Here is a 17,080-nt window from a genome sequence, read left to right on the forward strand (position 1 = left end):
CGATTAGATGGTTGTAAATATGAGACACTACTTTCCCACTCTCTCCCAGATTATACAACAGTGTTATGAAGGGATCTACGTCAGGTATCCCATTTTATCCGCGCTATTTCCCGGATCTTTTGGTACCAGAGGAATTGGCGGGATGAATGTCGTCTGTCGCCTGTAGAGCAGCAAACTCTCGGAAGGTTCTCTTGGCATATAGGTCCCCCAGGTATACACCCTTTTTTTCTCCCAGAGCCTAATATTATTCAGGTCTACTTCAGTGTTGCACAACCTCGAGATTAACGGAATTTCTGGGGAATATGCTTGTTTTAGTTGAGTGAGCATTTTGGTCCTGTGCCATATTCTCCTATCTAGTGCCGCCAGATAGGGTGCGTTACGTACCAGGCCTTGGGGGGCCCAAATGAATTCTTTCAGTTTTAATGGGGAGATCAAGGACTGCAATAGGGGGGTCTCTGAGGTGGTCTCGTCAGCCAACCACCTGGACACGAAGCCTAGCTGCGCCGCTAGGTAGTATTTTTCTAGATTGGGGAGTTGGATTCCTCCCTGTTTATGTGGTAATACCAGTGTGGATAGTGCTATCCGGTGTCTGCCTGTTCCCCATAGGAATTCCCGGATTATTGTGTCAAGTAGCTGGAAGAAGGGTTTAGTGATGTGGAAGTGCACGTTTTGGAATCCATATAGGAACCTATGGAGGATTATCATTTTAACGAGTGAGGCCCTGCCCATCACAGATAAAGGTAGCTTTGCCCAGAACCCCACAGATTTATGTAGTGCAGGCAGAGCCGACTTCGTGTTATGTTCATGCATTAGTTCCGGAGTGTGCATTATTTGAATCCCCAAATATCGGAAAGATGTGGTCTGCCATTCTATACCTACTGAGGGAAGTTCTTCTATGCTCTTATTCTTCATGCCAGCGAGGGGGAACAAACAGGACTTGGTTTTGCTAAATTGTATGCCTGAGACCTTAGTATAATTATCGAGAACTTCCAATATCGTTGGCACATTGAGATGGGGGTTATTGACATAAATTAGCACATCATCGGCATATAGTGAGATGATGTGATCTACTCCACCCAGCCGAATCCCTGCGTCGAACAATTGCTGCCTGAAATAGATAGCAATGGGTTCCAAACCTAATATATAAAGCATGGGTGAGAGCGGGCAGCCCTGCCTAGTTCCTCTGCAGATGTCCCAAGCTTCCGAGATGTATTTCCCGGATTTTAGCCTTGCCCTTGGTTTATTGTAGAGAATTTTGATCCATTGATTGAACCCCTGGCCAAAGCCGAATGCCTCCAGTACTGCCACCACCCACTCCCAGTATATGGAGTCGAATGCCTTAATGGCGTCTAGTGACAATAGCGCATACTTTTCCTCTTTCGAGTCAGTCTGGGCTATTATGTGCTGAAGTCTGCGCAAATTCATGGTTTTGTTACGGCCCGGAACAAAGCCACTTTGGTCCGTGTGCACTATGTCTCCTATTATTCTAGACAATCTCTTTGCAAGGATTGTCGTTAATATTTTTACGTCATAATTGAGCATGGCGAGCGGGCGGTAGGAGTCACACCTATCTGCGGGTTTATTGGGCTTAAGCATCGGCACCACCAGGGTCTCTCTCATGCTATCGGGTAGCGTCCCTCTTTCGTAAGCTTCGGAGAAAACTTTGTGTAGTATAGGTGTCATGGAGGATTCAAATGCCTTGTAAAATTCCGGAGGCAACCCGTCGCTGCCTGGAGCCTTACATGTAGCCAGAGATCTAATTGCTACCGTAATGTCTTCAGGTGTGATGTCCATATTTAAAGATTCAGACTGTGTTGGGGATAACTTAGGTAGCCCAATCTCATCCTGCGTGTCAATTATTTGTTCTTTGGGGACACGTTTCATATGGGAATATAGTTGTGCATAGAAATGCTTGAAGGTGTGATTAATGCCCTGTTGGGTTCTGTGTATCTGTCACAACCGCAGGTTCCTGGCGTCTATGGAAGAGGTGGAAATATGGCGGCCGTCCAACTGTGCCGCCACGTTGTGCTCCCAAGCGCTGTTAGCGGTCTAGTCCTTTCCATCATGGCCGCTGCCGAGTGTACTTCCCTGTTTACGCTTGGCGGCTCGGCGCGTTGCAACTTCTGTATCCTCTTCGTTGCTTGCGCTCCACAGTTCTCTCGCTTGGCGGTGTTCCGCTCCTGTCCTATTTTCCTCTGCTTATCTCTCTCTTTCCGTTGTCTTCTCTCTCTCTCTTGCCTGCGCCCCGTTAGTTCTCTTGGGCGCGTGTATTGCTCGCTTCCCTTCTCCTCTGCTGCCTTGCCTCTTTTGATTTCTCTCTCGGGCCTCCCCCCTTGATTCCATTTTGTGCCGTTCTCTCAACTCACCTTTACTGAGCCCTATCCGCCGGTATTCCGGTCTCTCATATTCCAGCTGGTCTTGGTGTATCCTCTCGATCCGCTGCATCGGATATCTACACTCCAAAGGGGTTTTTGTGCCGTAAGGCTTTTCCCCTTGCCTCACTTGTCTGTCGCGGGGGGGAGTCACCGCTGATTCGTTCCCAAAGGGTCGCGGTGGCTTCCTCCCGAGGCCGACCCTATCTACACAAGGAGAGGAGGACTTTCACTCGTCGATCCCGTGGAAAGAAGTTGGACATCTCATCTTCATCAGGTGAGGAGGAAGGGGAATCTGCAGACTCTCAGGGTTCGAGTGGGGTGGTCAACATAACGGAAAACCCTGTCGATACGCCCACAGCATCAGGCATTGTTGATAGCTTGCAGCGCCAAAATACTGACATGGCAACTCCCCAGCAACTTCAAGAATTGGTTGCGGCTGTACAAAACTTAAACCTGGAAGTTCAAGCCCTTAAGACGGCAAATGCCGCTCTCCAACAGAGAGTTACCGCCAGAGAACAGCAAGTCACAGATTTACCACCTTTGCCTCTGGTGTCAGGCAAATTCGATGGATCAGAGAAAAAAGTTAAAGAATTCTTGGAAGCTTGTAATATCCATTTCGCTTTCAGACAGAACGCCTTTTCCTCCGATCACGCTAAAGTGGGGTTTATGATCACTCACCTGACTGGTAATGCCCTAGCGTGGGCTACCCCATTGGTGTCCCAGTCCGACCCAGTGCTACAGAACTTTGTAGCATTCAAGGATCTTCTCAAGCAGACATTTCTTCGCACTGAGAGTGCTCACCTGGCTAGTGAAGACCTGTTGGATGTTCGTCAGGGTGGTTCTGACCTACTCACTTACATATCCTCCTTCAAAAGACTAGCTGCAGAAGCTGGCTGGCAAGAAGAGGCTCAATACACCATCTTCAGGAGGGGTTTGCGCGAAGAGCTGAAGGACGAGCTCGCTAGGATCCCTCGCCCCGATTCTTTCTCAGATCTCATAAAGGCTGTTGTACGGATAGATTTTCGGTTGACTGAACGGAGGAATGAAAAGAGAAAGACCCGTAGCTCCAGCTCTTACCCCGAGACTCACCCATCGACCTCCTCACCTGCCGCTCGTCCATCCACCCGGGAAGAACCTATGCAAATAGGAGCAACCAGACCGCCCTTGACAGCGGAAGAGAAGAAGAGGAGAAGAGAGGGCAGCCTTTGTCTATACTGTGGCTCCTCCACACACCTCTTGAGAGACTGCCCAGATGTACCCCCCAGACGTCCGGGAAACGAACGCCCTCGGTAGTTGGCAGGATGGACTACCGAGGGGCTTTTCCCAGTTCCTACGTCACTCTTTCAGTTACTTCTGCCCAACCCTCGGACGACCAACGTCTCATGGTGGTATCCGTCCAGCTTCAGTTCAGAGGAAAGGAAATGGAGACTCTGGCCCTGCTGGATTGCGGAGCAGCCGGGAACTTCCTGGACACCCTATGAGCTGACAAGGTAGGCCTTCGCAGGATAGCCAAGAAGGAAGACCAGAAGGTAGAGGGAGTAGATGGTACCACTCTGTGCTCCGGCCTCATTACCCACACCACAGAGGAGGTACGGGTATCCATTCAACAACATACTGAAGTACTGAGCTTCGATATCATTCGCGCAGCTCATTTCCCAGTCATTTTGGGGATTGGTTGGCTCCGACGACACAACCCTACCATAGATTGGTCAGCCAATCTTCTAAGTTTTCATTCTGCTTACTGCCAGGAGAAGTGTCTTCCAGGACCCTTGTTCGAAAGCGTCAAGATGGGGTGTGCCCCTGAGAGGAGCACGATCCATTGTATCCCAAGCTGTCTTCAGGAGTACGCTACAGTGTTCCAAGACCAACAACCCATGGAACTTCCTCCTCATCGACCTGAGGACTGTAGGATAGACTTAGTCCCTCTGGCTATGGTTCCGTTTTGTAGGATGTATCCCCTTTCCTTGTCGGAAAAGGAAGTCCTTAGACGCTACTTAGATGACAACTTAGCCAACGGACTTATCCGACCTTCCAGATCACCAGCAGGAGCATCTCTATTCTTCATTCCCAAGAGGGACTCCAAGGACCTAAGAGCTTGTATCGATTACCGAGGGCTTAACCAATTTACCATCAAGGACCGGTACCCTATGCCCATAATCTCGGAGATCCTGGAGACCGTCCAAGGCTCAGTAGTTTTTTCTAAACTTGACCTACGTAATGCTTACCATTTGCTCCGCATCAGGACTGGTGACGAATGGAAGACGGCTTTCCGCACTCCCTATGGGCTGTTCGAATATCAGGTTATGCCGTTCGGACTGGTCAACGCTCCCTCCATCTTTCAAAGGTTTATGGACCGTATATTTTCTGATCTCTTGGGCCAAAACACTGTTGTCTACTTAGACGATATTCTGGTTTACTCCCGTCAGCCCGAAGAGCATACTCGTCATGTGAAGGAAGTATTACACAGGCTGCAGCGACATAATTTATTGGTCAAGCCGGAAAAGTGTGCTTTCGCCAAATCCTCCGTCTCCTATCTGGGGTTTATTTTGTCCAGCGAGGGGATCGCCATGGATCCCAAGAAGGTCGAAGCTATTCTAGGCTGGCCCTCCCCTTCGTCGGTCAAGGAGATTCAAAGATTTTTGGGACTGGCCAACTTTTACCGGAAGTTTATTCCCGAATTTTCCAGACTCACTTTGCCTATCACCTCCCTACTAAAGAAAGCCTCCAGGCCCTTTCGATGGTCCAGGGAAGCCGAGGAGAGTTTCATCTGTCTGAAAGGAAGGTTCTGTTCTGCCCCTATTCTGAGACAGCCGGACCAATTGCTTCCCTTTATTCTGGAGACCGACGCCTCCGCGGGTGCGGTTGGCGCCGTTCTCCTACAATCAAATCAGGGCCAAGAACATCCCATCGCCTATTTCTCCAAGACTCTGAACCCTAGTCAGCTAAACTACTCAGTCATAGAAATGGAACTCTTAGCTATGAAACTGGCTTGTCTAGAATGGAGGCATCTTCTCCAAGGAAGCTTACATCCGTTCCTGATACGTACTGATCACAAGAACCTACAGATCCTACGTCAACAAGAGTGTTATAACACCAGACAAGCCCGATGGGCGCATTTCTTTGCACAGTTCCATTTTCTCATAACATACATACCTGGTACCCAAAACCAGGTTGCTGACGCCTTATCTCGCAGAGATGAGACCTCTCTGGGATACGAGAAAGAGCTCATGTTTCCACATATCAAGATCATTTCCGCTGTATCGTCTTTCTTGGAAGAAGTGAGGGAAAGATCTCTTTCCCCAGAAGAAACACTCTTGCAAGTGGGGAGGACTCCGGTGGATCAGAGGGACGGTCTGTACTTCACTCGAGGGAGACTCATCCTTCCTTCACAGGACCTCAGAATACAAGCTCTCCAGTGGTGTCACAATTCGAAGGTGGCCGGGCATAGAGGCTTACGAGGGACTTTGGAATTACTGCAGAGATCCTTTTACTGGCCCGGTATGCGAGCCGATACTCAGGCATACATCCAGACCTGTCTGACCTGTATGCAAAATAAACATCCTACTCGAAGTCCCCTTGGCTTGCTTCAACAAGACTCGATTCCCTCAGGCCCCTGGAAGCACATATCTACAGATTTCATCGTAGATCTACCGGTTTCCCAGGGGTGTACCTGTATCATGGTAACAGTAGACTCCTTCTCGAAGTTGGCTCATTTTTCCCCCTTACCCAGGATACCTTCGGCCTCCCTTATGGCGGAAGTCTTCATGAAAGATGTCTTCAGGTTGCATGGTCTCCCCAGAAAGATCGTGTCTGACCGTGGGAGCCAATACACCTCAAAATTCTGGACTGCCTTGTGCAGACTGTTGGGTATCGAAAGGGCCCTGTCCTCTGGGTTCCACCCACAGACTAACGGGCAGACGGAAAGGCTAAACGGGACCCTTGAGCAGTATTTGAGGTGTTTCATTAACCAACAACAGGACAACTGGGTTTCCCTCTTACCATCAGCTGAGTTCGCTTATAACAATTCTGTACACAGCGCACTTGGGATCAGCCCTTTCTTTTGTACGTATGGGTACCATCCTAAATCTATAGTACCCACCTTCTGGACTGAGACTCCTATACCATCCTTAGAAACCTCTCTTTCTAGATTAAAGGAAGCCCATAACACCGCCAACCAAAGTCTTCTAAAGGCCAACGCCCGTAACAAACTACAAGCTGATAAACACCGGAGACCTGTACCGGATTGGAACAGAGGATCCAAGGTCATGTTATCCACCAAGTTTCTGCCCCGCTGGGTACGTCCTTCTAAGCTGTCTCCCCGATTTATTGGTCCCTTCGAAGTCCTATCCAAGATCAATCCAGTAGCATATCGCCTCAGACTGCCTAAGAATCTTAGTCGCATTCATCCGACCTTTCATACCTCCCAATTACGCCCCTTCGTATCAGGGAACAGAATACCCCCAGACTCCACACTTTGCCTGCTCCTACCTCTGAGGAATACGAGGTCTCCCACATCCGGGATTCTCGTTACCACAGAGGTCGCCTTAAATATCTGATTCATTGGAAAGGTTATCCTTCTTCTGAGGATACCTGGGAACCTCGGACCCATGTACATGCTCCCCGTTTGTTACGTCAGTTTCACAGGTTACATCCCAGCAAGCCGGGGGGAACCCGACTTCGAGGGGGGCATACTGTCACAACCGCAGGTTCCTGGCGTCTATGGAAGAGGTGGAAATATGGTGGCCGTCCAACTGTGCCGCCACGTTGTGCTCCCAAGCGCTGTTAGCGGTCTAGTCCTTTCCATCATGGCCGCTGCCGAGTGTACTTCCCTGTTTACGCTTGGCGGCTCGGCGCGTTGCAACTTCTGTATCCTCTTCGTTGCTTGCGCTCCACAGTTCTCTCGCTTAGCGGTGTTCCGCTCCTGTCCTATTTTCCTCTGCTTACCTCTCTCTTTCCGTTGTCTTCTCTCTCTCTCTTGCCTGCGCCCCGTTAGTTCTCTTGGGCGCGTGTATTGCTCGCTTCCCTTCTCTCCTGCCTTGCCTCTTTTGATTTCTCTCTCGGGCTCCCCCCCCCTTTGATTCCATTTTGTGCCGTTCTCTCAACTCACCTTTACTGAGCCCTACCCGCCGGTATTCCGGTCTCTCATATTTCAGCTGGTCTTGGTGTATCCTCTCGATCCGCTGCATCGGATATCTACACTCCGAAGGGGTTTTTGTGCCGTAAGGCTTTTCCCCTTGCCTCACTTGTCTGTCGCGGGGGGGAGTCACCGCTGACTCGTTCCCAAAGGGTCGCGGTGGCTTCCTCCCGAGGCCGACCCTATCTACACAAGGAGAGGAGGACTTTCACTCGTCGATCCCGTGGAAAGAAGTTGGACATCTCATCTTCATCAGGTGAGGAGGAAGGGGAATCTGCAGACTCTCAGGGTTCGAGTGGGGTGGACAACATAACGGAAAACCCTGTCGATACGCCCACAGCATCAGGCATTGTTGATAGTATCTCCCCTGCCTCATCCTGCAATGTAGTGGTTATGTGTCTGGGATGTTCTCTTTTGCAAAGCCAGGCCAGTAATGGTCCAGGCTTGTCAGCCTCCGCGTGGGTTCTGTTGGTTCTGGTGATAAAGTCAAATTTAGCTAATCTGCTCCATGCTTCAGTGCAGTTTTCTCTAAGAATTTTGATATCTTCCCTCTTCGGGATGCCTATGGGGGTTGCTTCTAGATTCATGATTTCCTTCTCGTTATGATCCAGTTCACTGCGTAGTAGTTTCCTGATGCCCCCGGCTTTGGCCATGATTTCTCGTGTTACCACCTTAAGGGCATCCCATAGCGTACTTACATGTTTTAAGCTACCTGTGGTTTCAGTTATATAGTTATCTATAAAGTCCTGTAACTCATCTTTGAATATCGGGTCTTTCAAGGTCTCCACAGGCATTCTCCACATGGGGATTGGGGGTCTGGGACCGATATGGTTCCAATCTATCAGGAGTGGGGAGTGGTCTGAAATGGTCCTTCCCAAGTATTGCGCAACTACAATTTGGGGCAACCGGTCCGTGCTTATAAAGAAATAGTCTAGTCTTGTGTGGAGATCATGTGGGGACGAGAAAAAAGAGTATCTTCTGTCTTCAGGGTGTAAGTCACGCCATGCGTCTGCCAGGTCTAGTTCATCAGTCATGGCTTTCAGGGACATAGTATCCGCTGAGGGGCCTCTTAGAGGAGGCCAGGACCTATCTAGTATTGGGTTGTGGACACAATTGAAATCTCCCCCCCACATGAAAAAACAATTCCTGTATTCTAGTATTTTGGTGCCTAGCGCTTTCAGATGAGTTGGGATGTTATTGTTGGGGAAATATGAGTTCACAATACATATCTCCATTTGTTCACGGGTCCCCCATATCACCACGTATCTACCCCCTGGGTCCTTTTCCATCTTTATTAGGTGGAATGGTGTTTGAGGACTGATCCATGTGTAGACCCCTCCAGCGTATCTGGAGTAGGAGGCTCTGAAGCTCTGTCCCCCTCAGTGGTCCTTAAGTTTTTCCTCTGATTCTGCCGTACAGTGAGTCTCTTGTAGTAGAGCAATCTCCACTTTATTCCTTTTTAAGTAGGATTTGACTCTATTTCTGTGAAGGTATATACCCAGGCCCCGGACATTCCACGTCATTAACCTTATTTGCGTAGCCATGGTGGTTCGGTGGGGTGTACGAGGACCACTTGCACTTCTCGAGGGACATCTGCGATTATAGTTAAGTTCCCATAGACGCCCATTAGCTGCCAGTCTGCATCCCCCGGGATAACCATCACCGCCCTCCAATCATATGTCCACATTTTGTCATTTGGAGATTTACCAACATTCTCAACCTCCATTCCGATGAATGAATTAACCAAAGAATACAACATTGAACTGCCCCCAGCAGTTGTTGCGAATTTACAACGCTCGGGGGCTCCCGAGCTTTTTGGGCCAATCCAGGCCTTCCGGTACGGGTGGTGTGTAGTCATTTTGTCCACACTGTTCTGGGTGGGGTGGGCTGTCGACGATTCAGCGTTTGGGTCTTTGTGCTCCTGCCCAGTTGAGGCGCCAAGTAGAGCTTAGAGGAGGCCTTGTGTGTAAGGTATTTCAGTTACCAACTTGTGCAGTTTGGCTCGTCAATTTAGTATTAGCTTCCTTTTACCAGTTCTTCAGCGTCTTCTGCAAGGTTATTGTGTTCTAGCCACATATTTGCTGCAGCCGGAGTTTCCAGGAAGATTGCCTTTCCTTTATATAGTATTTTAAGCCTCGCTGGGTATAGTAGCATGAATTTAAGGTTAAGTTTCCGTAGTCTTGCTTTTATGGGAATGAAGGAGTTCCTTGCACGTTGCACCGTGGGAGTGTAGTCTGGGTACATGACTATTGCTGAGTCATTCCTTTTTATCTCTCCGCCTTCCCTTGAGAACCGCAGTATCGTCTCCCTGTCGCGGAAGTTTAAGATCTTCGCAATTATTGGGCGTGGATATGACCCAGGTGGAGGCCGCTTCTGAAGGGATCGATGGGCTTGCTCTACAGAGAACGCTTGGGTGAGTTTGCCAGCACCAATCTCTTGAAGCAGCATTGTTTCTATGAATTCAGTGGAGTTCGAGCCTTCCATGTCTTCCGGAATCCCGAGCACTCGAATATTATTTCGGCGGGCTCGGCCCTCAGCATCTTCAGAGCGGGATTCGAGTCTAGTTACAGTCATTTCCGATTCTCGAACTTTGGCTTTTAATTAATGCGTGACCTCACTGGGTTCTTGTAGAGAAGTTTCAGTTTTTGTCACTCGCTCAGACAAATTGCAGGCATCCTGCCTCATCAATTGATTCTTGCAGAGGCGTCCAACTACTGCCATCGGAAGGAACTCAGTCGATGGCTTTCGCCTGCGGGCCCACCGGCACTTCATTAAATAAACTGTCGTAGTGTTTTGTTCTTTTCCGCAGCGGAGGCTGCCATCTTGGGTGCCGGGGGGGGAGCTCCTTCGGATGTTCCGTTTTCCACGATTCCAACACCGATATCAGCTGAGTTTGGCAAAACAGTTTCCCTGGGTCTGCATCTATTTTTCATCGCCAAACTTTCATTTATTTCACCGTAATATCTACTGCTGCAGAATCATGGGCAGGAGCACTCTAGATTGTCGACCTCACTGCATGCGTGCTGGCCACGCCCCCCTTCTTCCTCCATGATTGCGACTGGCTGCTCGACCCTTGAAGCGGCCAGTCCCGCCAAAAACTCTACCCTACTCTGTTTTGTGGATGAAAGCTTGAGCTTTCTCCAGCGAAGCGTATTTTCCGACAAAGCATCTCATCTCCTTCCCAAAGGTCTCTCCAAACAGGAGTCCCTCGGCTCCTTCTCCTGCTTCATACGATGCTAAGTCGCTAAGTTTCGAGTCTATCTTCAGCAGAAGGCCCCTTCTCCTTTCTGAAGCGATGGCACAATTCGCATTTCTGAGGAGGCAGACTGCTCTCTGAGCCCAGCCGTCGAGAGTTTCGGGGTCCACTTCTTCCGCGGTATCCTTTGCCCTCTCTGCGAGGTCCATAATCTTGGCAAGTGGCCCAGCCAGGTCCAACACCTTCTCCTGGCAGCTCCTCCAGGATCTTTCAATACCCTTGCGGGGATCTTTAGTTGACTTCGAAACAAAGATTAGCATCTTTGGGTCGAGTTCAGGGGTCTCTGCTACCTTTCCCGGGAGGTCTGGGTGCGGACACTCTGCTCGTAGGCGCTGTCTCCCCTCCTTATCCAGCGCCTTGTGTAACCTTGCCGCCATATATTGCGCCACTCGGGGGGATGGTTGCCATTCTGTGGACCTCGGATTCCGGATGCTGTCCGGGTCAAACATATTGTCATGGGCTTCCAGGAGGTGTTTCTCCTTGCGCGCCCTCTTACCCCCACTGGGTACTACCCAGTCTTCTTCTGTGGCCTCTTCTTCTCCTTTCTTCTCCTTGTGAGGTCTGATCTTCTACTAGCTCCTCTTCCGAGCCTGGGTCTTCTCCTGTGTTATCCTCCCCAGGAGAGGGGGTCATGAGGTCTGGCACTGTTTGACGCTGTAGATATGCCTCTTTCAGCTTCGCGAAAGCGTCTATAACCTTTGGGGCCTTATCTTCTGCCCCGTCCAAAGAGCCGTGGGGGTCGTCAGAGGATTTCCTCTTGAGGGCAATCTTACTCCCCTTATGCCCCTCTTTCAAGGGTTCTGTGGGCGTGCGCTTATAGTTTTTGGTGCTTGTACCGGGCTGGGAGAGCATAGCCTCCAATCTCTCCAGTCTCTCCTGTAGGGGTCTGACCCATTCTGCCACTGGATCAAAAAGGGAGCTTCCCAGCACTTGCTTAAAACTGTCAGCGAGGTCCTGAGACTGCTCCTCCTCGCTCCATTCAAACTCAGACATCCTTTCTGCTGTGCTGTGTGCCCAAAATACCTGAGACAGGTGTCTTAGCACGCCCACTGCTCCCTTAGGATGATTGGATATTAATATGTATTTATCTTTTGTTTTTGTTTTTTTCTTCTCAGTGGCTGCCCCAACTTATATAATCTTTGCCTTCCGGCTGCTGCGTGGTACCTCGCTTCACTTGCACTGTTCTACTGCTGTCTAGCAGTGTGAGGTGCTCAGGACTCTGCACCTGCTTCCTCAGCTGTTTATGCTGTGCTGATGCTGTTGTGCGCGGGCGATCGTAGGATCGCTGAATTTCTTGTAACCAATGTCTTTATTAAGCTTGTAAGAGCGTTTGGACTGATGTGCCTGCTTCGGTATCAAAGTCGCTTAATAGCGACGATTACACTGCTGCGCGAGAAATCTCATGTTACAATCCCTCCCACCTGCAGGTGGGGGCCAGCTTGCAGGAGTGCCATTGGCTACTCCTCGCGCGCGTAGCTCCGCCTACCTGAGGGTGGGGGCTACTATTGCGGTGTCGTGCTGACGATTAGGCGCTTCAGTACTCGCGGGCAGCGGCTCCTCCTACCCGAGGGTGGGGGCCGCGCCTCGCGAGTAACGGTACGCTTACTGCGTAGTCCGCAAGGGCGGTGCACCCCTACGGTGCCGAGATTGCGACACGGGCCGGTGGCCTCGCGGACACTAAACTGCAACAACTCACCTGCTGACTGTTCGGAAAGAGGCAAACTCCTCGAGTTCTACGACGCGCTAGGCTTCTGTTAAACGCCTATTGTACCCGCGTACGCGTGTATCACAAAACCTGAAGCATAACGCTATACACTTCAAAATATCTTCTGCTCACCTACACTGAGCGTTATAGTACATATTAAATGACATTTCATTAAAGTTCTACCACTCCTTTCCAGTCAATTCACACAGACATACGGAGGGGGGAAATATGGTACTTATCTGCTTGAAGAGCAGTAAAAGGGGAGGAGGACTCCAAGCACAGGAAGTGGGTTGTGACTGGTGGAGAGGGCATGGACTACAGAGGCTCATGGATTTTGTAGTTTGAAAAAGAGAAACGTTTGTTGAACACTTTTCAAAGTTTTATATGTGTTTTGTTGAACTGCTGAAGAGTAGAAATGAAGCATAATGCTCGCCTCCAGTCTTGTCATAGAATATTGTCTCCCTTGCCCCTGCTGATGTCTGCAGCCCCTCTTTTGCTACTGTATCTATCCCCTCATCTCTCAAGCACGCCCTTGTGCGCCCCCTCCAGAAAACACATTCTGCAGACCCTTGTCCAGCTAACTACCGCTCCATATCCATCACCCCCTTACTTGGGAAACTCCTGGAGAAGCTGGTCTTCCCCCAACTGACCTAGCACACAGAACTTGTTTGTGAGCTTCACGACCATCAATCTGGATTCTGAAGATCCAGAGGCACGGAAACTGCTCTTCTGAACACCAGTGAGGAACTTCTCACATCTCTTGATTCCAACTTCCCAGCTGTTCTCATTTACTTGATCTCTCCTCTGCATTTGAAACAGTCACCCATTCCATCCAATTAAAACGACTCCATGATACCCAAGATATCTCGGAGCGGGCACTGGACTGGCTGACCTCCTTCCTCAGTGACCGTCAGTCCCAGGTCAATCTGGGCTCCTTCTCCTCTCCCACCTCTATCTCCACCTGTGTTGTCCCCTAGGGCTCCAACCTTTCTCCCTGGCTCTTCAACAACTACCTTGATCCACTTGCACACCTCATTTCCACCTTCTCCCCAAACTTCCAGTGTTATGCCGATGACACACAACTTTTCTTCAAACTTCCCTCTGATCCCTCTCTTACTTCCTCCATCATTCCTGACTGCCTATCCGCCATCCAGTCCTGGTGTACTTCCAATGATCTCTGAAGACTGAGATTCTTCCTATTGGGACTCCTGCTCCTTCTTTCTGCCCCTCATTAATTTGTTTATTTATTTATACATTTATTATGCGCCAGAGCCCACAGGCATCAGGGCGCAGAAGAAGAGATAGGGAAAGGACGTAGCGAATAGAACAAAAGGGAGGTACAAGGAAAGCAATACCAATGACACATCATTCGAAGAGGAGTTTTACTGCTTTTTTAGAAAACTCAACAGATTTTCATCGACACACAGGTTTTTAGGGAGATTATTCCATCTCTTAGTGGCCTGGACAGCAAAGGCCCTACCCATGCCGCTTGTTCTTTTGCTCCTCAGAGCCAGCAGGTTAGCCCCTTACTGGATCTAGTGGTTCTTTCAGAGCAGTATTTATACCTGCTTTCAGGTAACCGGGTGCCTGACCATAAAGGCATTTATGAATTCATGTTATTGCCTTAAAGTGAATACGTGCTTCCACCGGCAGCCAGTGCAGACTCTTTCTGTGGGCAGAGATAGGTTCATGCGTGGGTACGTCAATCCGTGCAGCATTGTTTTGAAGCTCCTGCAGGCTTTTTAGTCCATTTGTACTCGCCCCAACCATTAGTGCGTTGCAATAGTCTATCCTGGGTGTTATTAGGGCACGTACTAAGGTGGCATAATTGGCCTCTGAGACATACGGCTTTACTAACCTCAGAAGTCTAATAAAGTATTGGGCTTTATTAGAGACATTAGTAATGTGGGCATCAAGGTTCAAATATGATTCAAACGTGACACCCAATGTTTTAACTACCTTGATAAAATGTTGATCAATGATAAATCCTGCATACTGGCTGTCCAATTTAGCTCTAGCTTGGGATGAGCTAAATAGCATGAGCTCGGTTTTGGTGGCATTCAGGCACATGCCATTATTGGTCATCCAGTTTTGTATTTTAGCATAGACCATGCTTATCCTCTCAGAGATCTTTATGTAGTTACCACTCGGCTCACTCTGGCCATCTTCTATGGTCTCTAACCCTTCTCCTCCATCTGAAGCCAGAAATCTTGGAATCCTCTTCGACTCCTCTCTTTCCTTCATCCCTCACATTCAGGACCTTGCCAAGAAGTCCACTTTCAACTCCACCTCCTCAAAGGAATTTTTCCTTTCCTCACTTTCCCCCAGAAGCTCAATGTCTCTAGAGCTCTGGTTCTCGCTAGTCTAGAGTACTGCAATAGCCTTTTCCTTAATCTACCCTCTTTTCTCTGCGACCCCTCCAGCTAATTCAGAATAGGGCTGCAAGACTTATTCTTGACCACAAGCCCAGGGATCGCATCTCCCCAGCCCTAAAAATCCTCCACTGGCTTCCTGTTGCTGCAAGGATCAAATTAAAATCCGTCTGCATCATCCACAAGACTGATCCTTAAGTTCCTCTGGCACCAACTCTCTGTGTCAAGCACTTCGCTAAACAGCGAGCTGGGGGCTGATCTCTCTCTTCAGCAGTCTCCCTCCTATGGAATAGCCTTTCTCTTCGTCTTGAGCCAGTGGTCCTCAAATTCCAGGAGCTCTTCAAGACTTTCCTTTTCACCTCTTCCTCCCCTTCCTCCCTCCTCGGCTAAATCCCACAGTTGCTGAGATTGGTGACCATGGCCCTTATGGGCATCCCGAGTCCTGGCCTCCCACACCCAATCTCATGTAGCCCCCACTTCCCACCTCAGCACTTCGCCTTGTTACCCACTGGCCAATGTCACCACAGGCCCGCACTTACGTTATTGGCGGCTGACCAGTCCACCTAGGCACTTACAGCTGCTTACTCCCCAGCTCTTGATACACCTAGCACTTACCCTTCCCCACTCCCGCATCCCTTCTCCCGTCTCTCTGCACTTACTTATACTGAACTCTCAGAAGACCTAGTAAGTCCGCCTCTATCTTTCATTGTTGTATTTGTTCTTCACTACCATGTCCCTTCCCTTTTGCCCTGTGGGCGCTTTCAAACACAATTTACTTGATGTATAGGCACTTTACAAATGCACAATAAATAAATAAATGCAGTGCCTCATCGGCCGCAGCACAAATCCGGCAGGCTGAACTTTCCAGGCTAATTTCTTTCCACCTAATTCGATTTTGAGGATTTATCTGGCAAATTTCCAGGAAGGGTATTTTATTTATAAATGTGTTTCTATTTTTACATTTGTAAAGCGCTCCAAACCGCTAATTGCAAGACAGGTTACAAGGCAAGCAATCATGTATTCAAACAGTCAGAAAGTGTCAGGCGGAGGAACCTTCGTGGGGGGCCCCCTAGGTACAGAGCCAAGATTTCAAATGTTTGTGGGAAAAGACCCAGTAAGATAGCTCAGATTGCAAGGTCAGTGGTAGCGTGTTCCAGAGTTCTGCTGCAATGACCGGGAAACTGGTTCCGCCGGCTCTAGCCATTCTAAATCTCAGTGTGATGAGATGGTGGGCGTAAGTGGAGCAAGTCGTTCTAAATTACAGGGCCTTTTTGACTTTTTGTGAAAGGTGGGGCGGGGGAAGAGTTAGACAGGCATCTGTGGGTGATCGAGAGAGTTTTAAAGGTGATGCATTCACATATGGGGAGCCAATGCATGTCTTTTCTAGCGGCTGTGCTGTGCTCTCGTCTAGGAATATTTAGGGCCATTCAGAGTACGTTATTTTTGCTGACTTGAAGTTTATGTAAATTTTGCGTTGAGGTGCCTGCAAATAACGCATTCCAGTAGTCTAGTCCGGAGCCAATCACAGCACGGGCGATGGTGAGGCAGCTGTTGGCGGATAGCAATGGTCTGCAAGCATTGATAGGTTTGCTGGTGTGGGCAGCTGAGAATGTGAGAGGGTGGAATCAAGGTGTACATTGAGGGTCTTCACTGCTGGGAAGACAGGGATCGAGATGCAGTCAGTGGTGAAAGCATGGTATATAGTTGGTTTACATTCTTGAGCATGGCTGGAGATCCCACAAGGAGAATTTCTGTTTTTTTATCGTGAGGCATAGTAGATGATCAGCCATCCAGGCCTGGATGGTTTGGTGCACTGCATGTAATGTGGCAGAGTTGGCTGCATAGTCACCTGAGAGGGAAAGGATAATTTGGCTGTCATCCGCATAATACTCTACCAACGTGCTAACCTACGCCGACCTTTGGCTAAATCTTTATAACTTCTATATCCAAATGCTTTATCGCAGGTAAGGTACCAACCCAATTTTAAAAGGCATGTTTTCCCTCTCCCATAACCGTCTGCTATTTCAGCTAGGTTTAGGCTTATTTTCTCCAATTTTCGCTCGCAGCTGGTCTGCATGATGTCGCGATTTTGGGAGTTTTCACATTGAAGTCACTGAACAAAGTGTTGTGGGGGATTAGTACGTTTTCCACAGAGTTGGATTTCTTTCAATAAAATTTCATATTCAAAGAAGTTAATCCAAACTTGTGGCGTAATATTGTCATTGATACAGATTGGAG

This window comes from Ambystoma mexicanum, chromosome 6q (assembly GCF_040938575.1).
Source record: "Ambystoma mexicanum isolate Mex_15411 chromosome 6q, UKY_AmexF1_1, whole genome shotgun sequence".
Lineage (NCBI taxonomy): Eukaryota > Metazoa > Chordata > Amphibia > Caudata > Ambystomatidae > Ambystoma > Ambystoma mexicanum.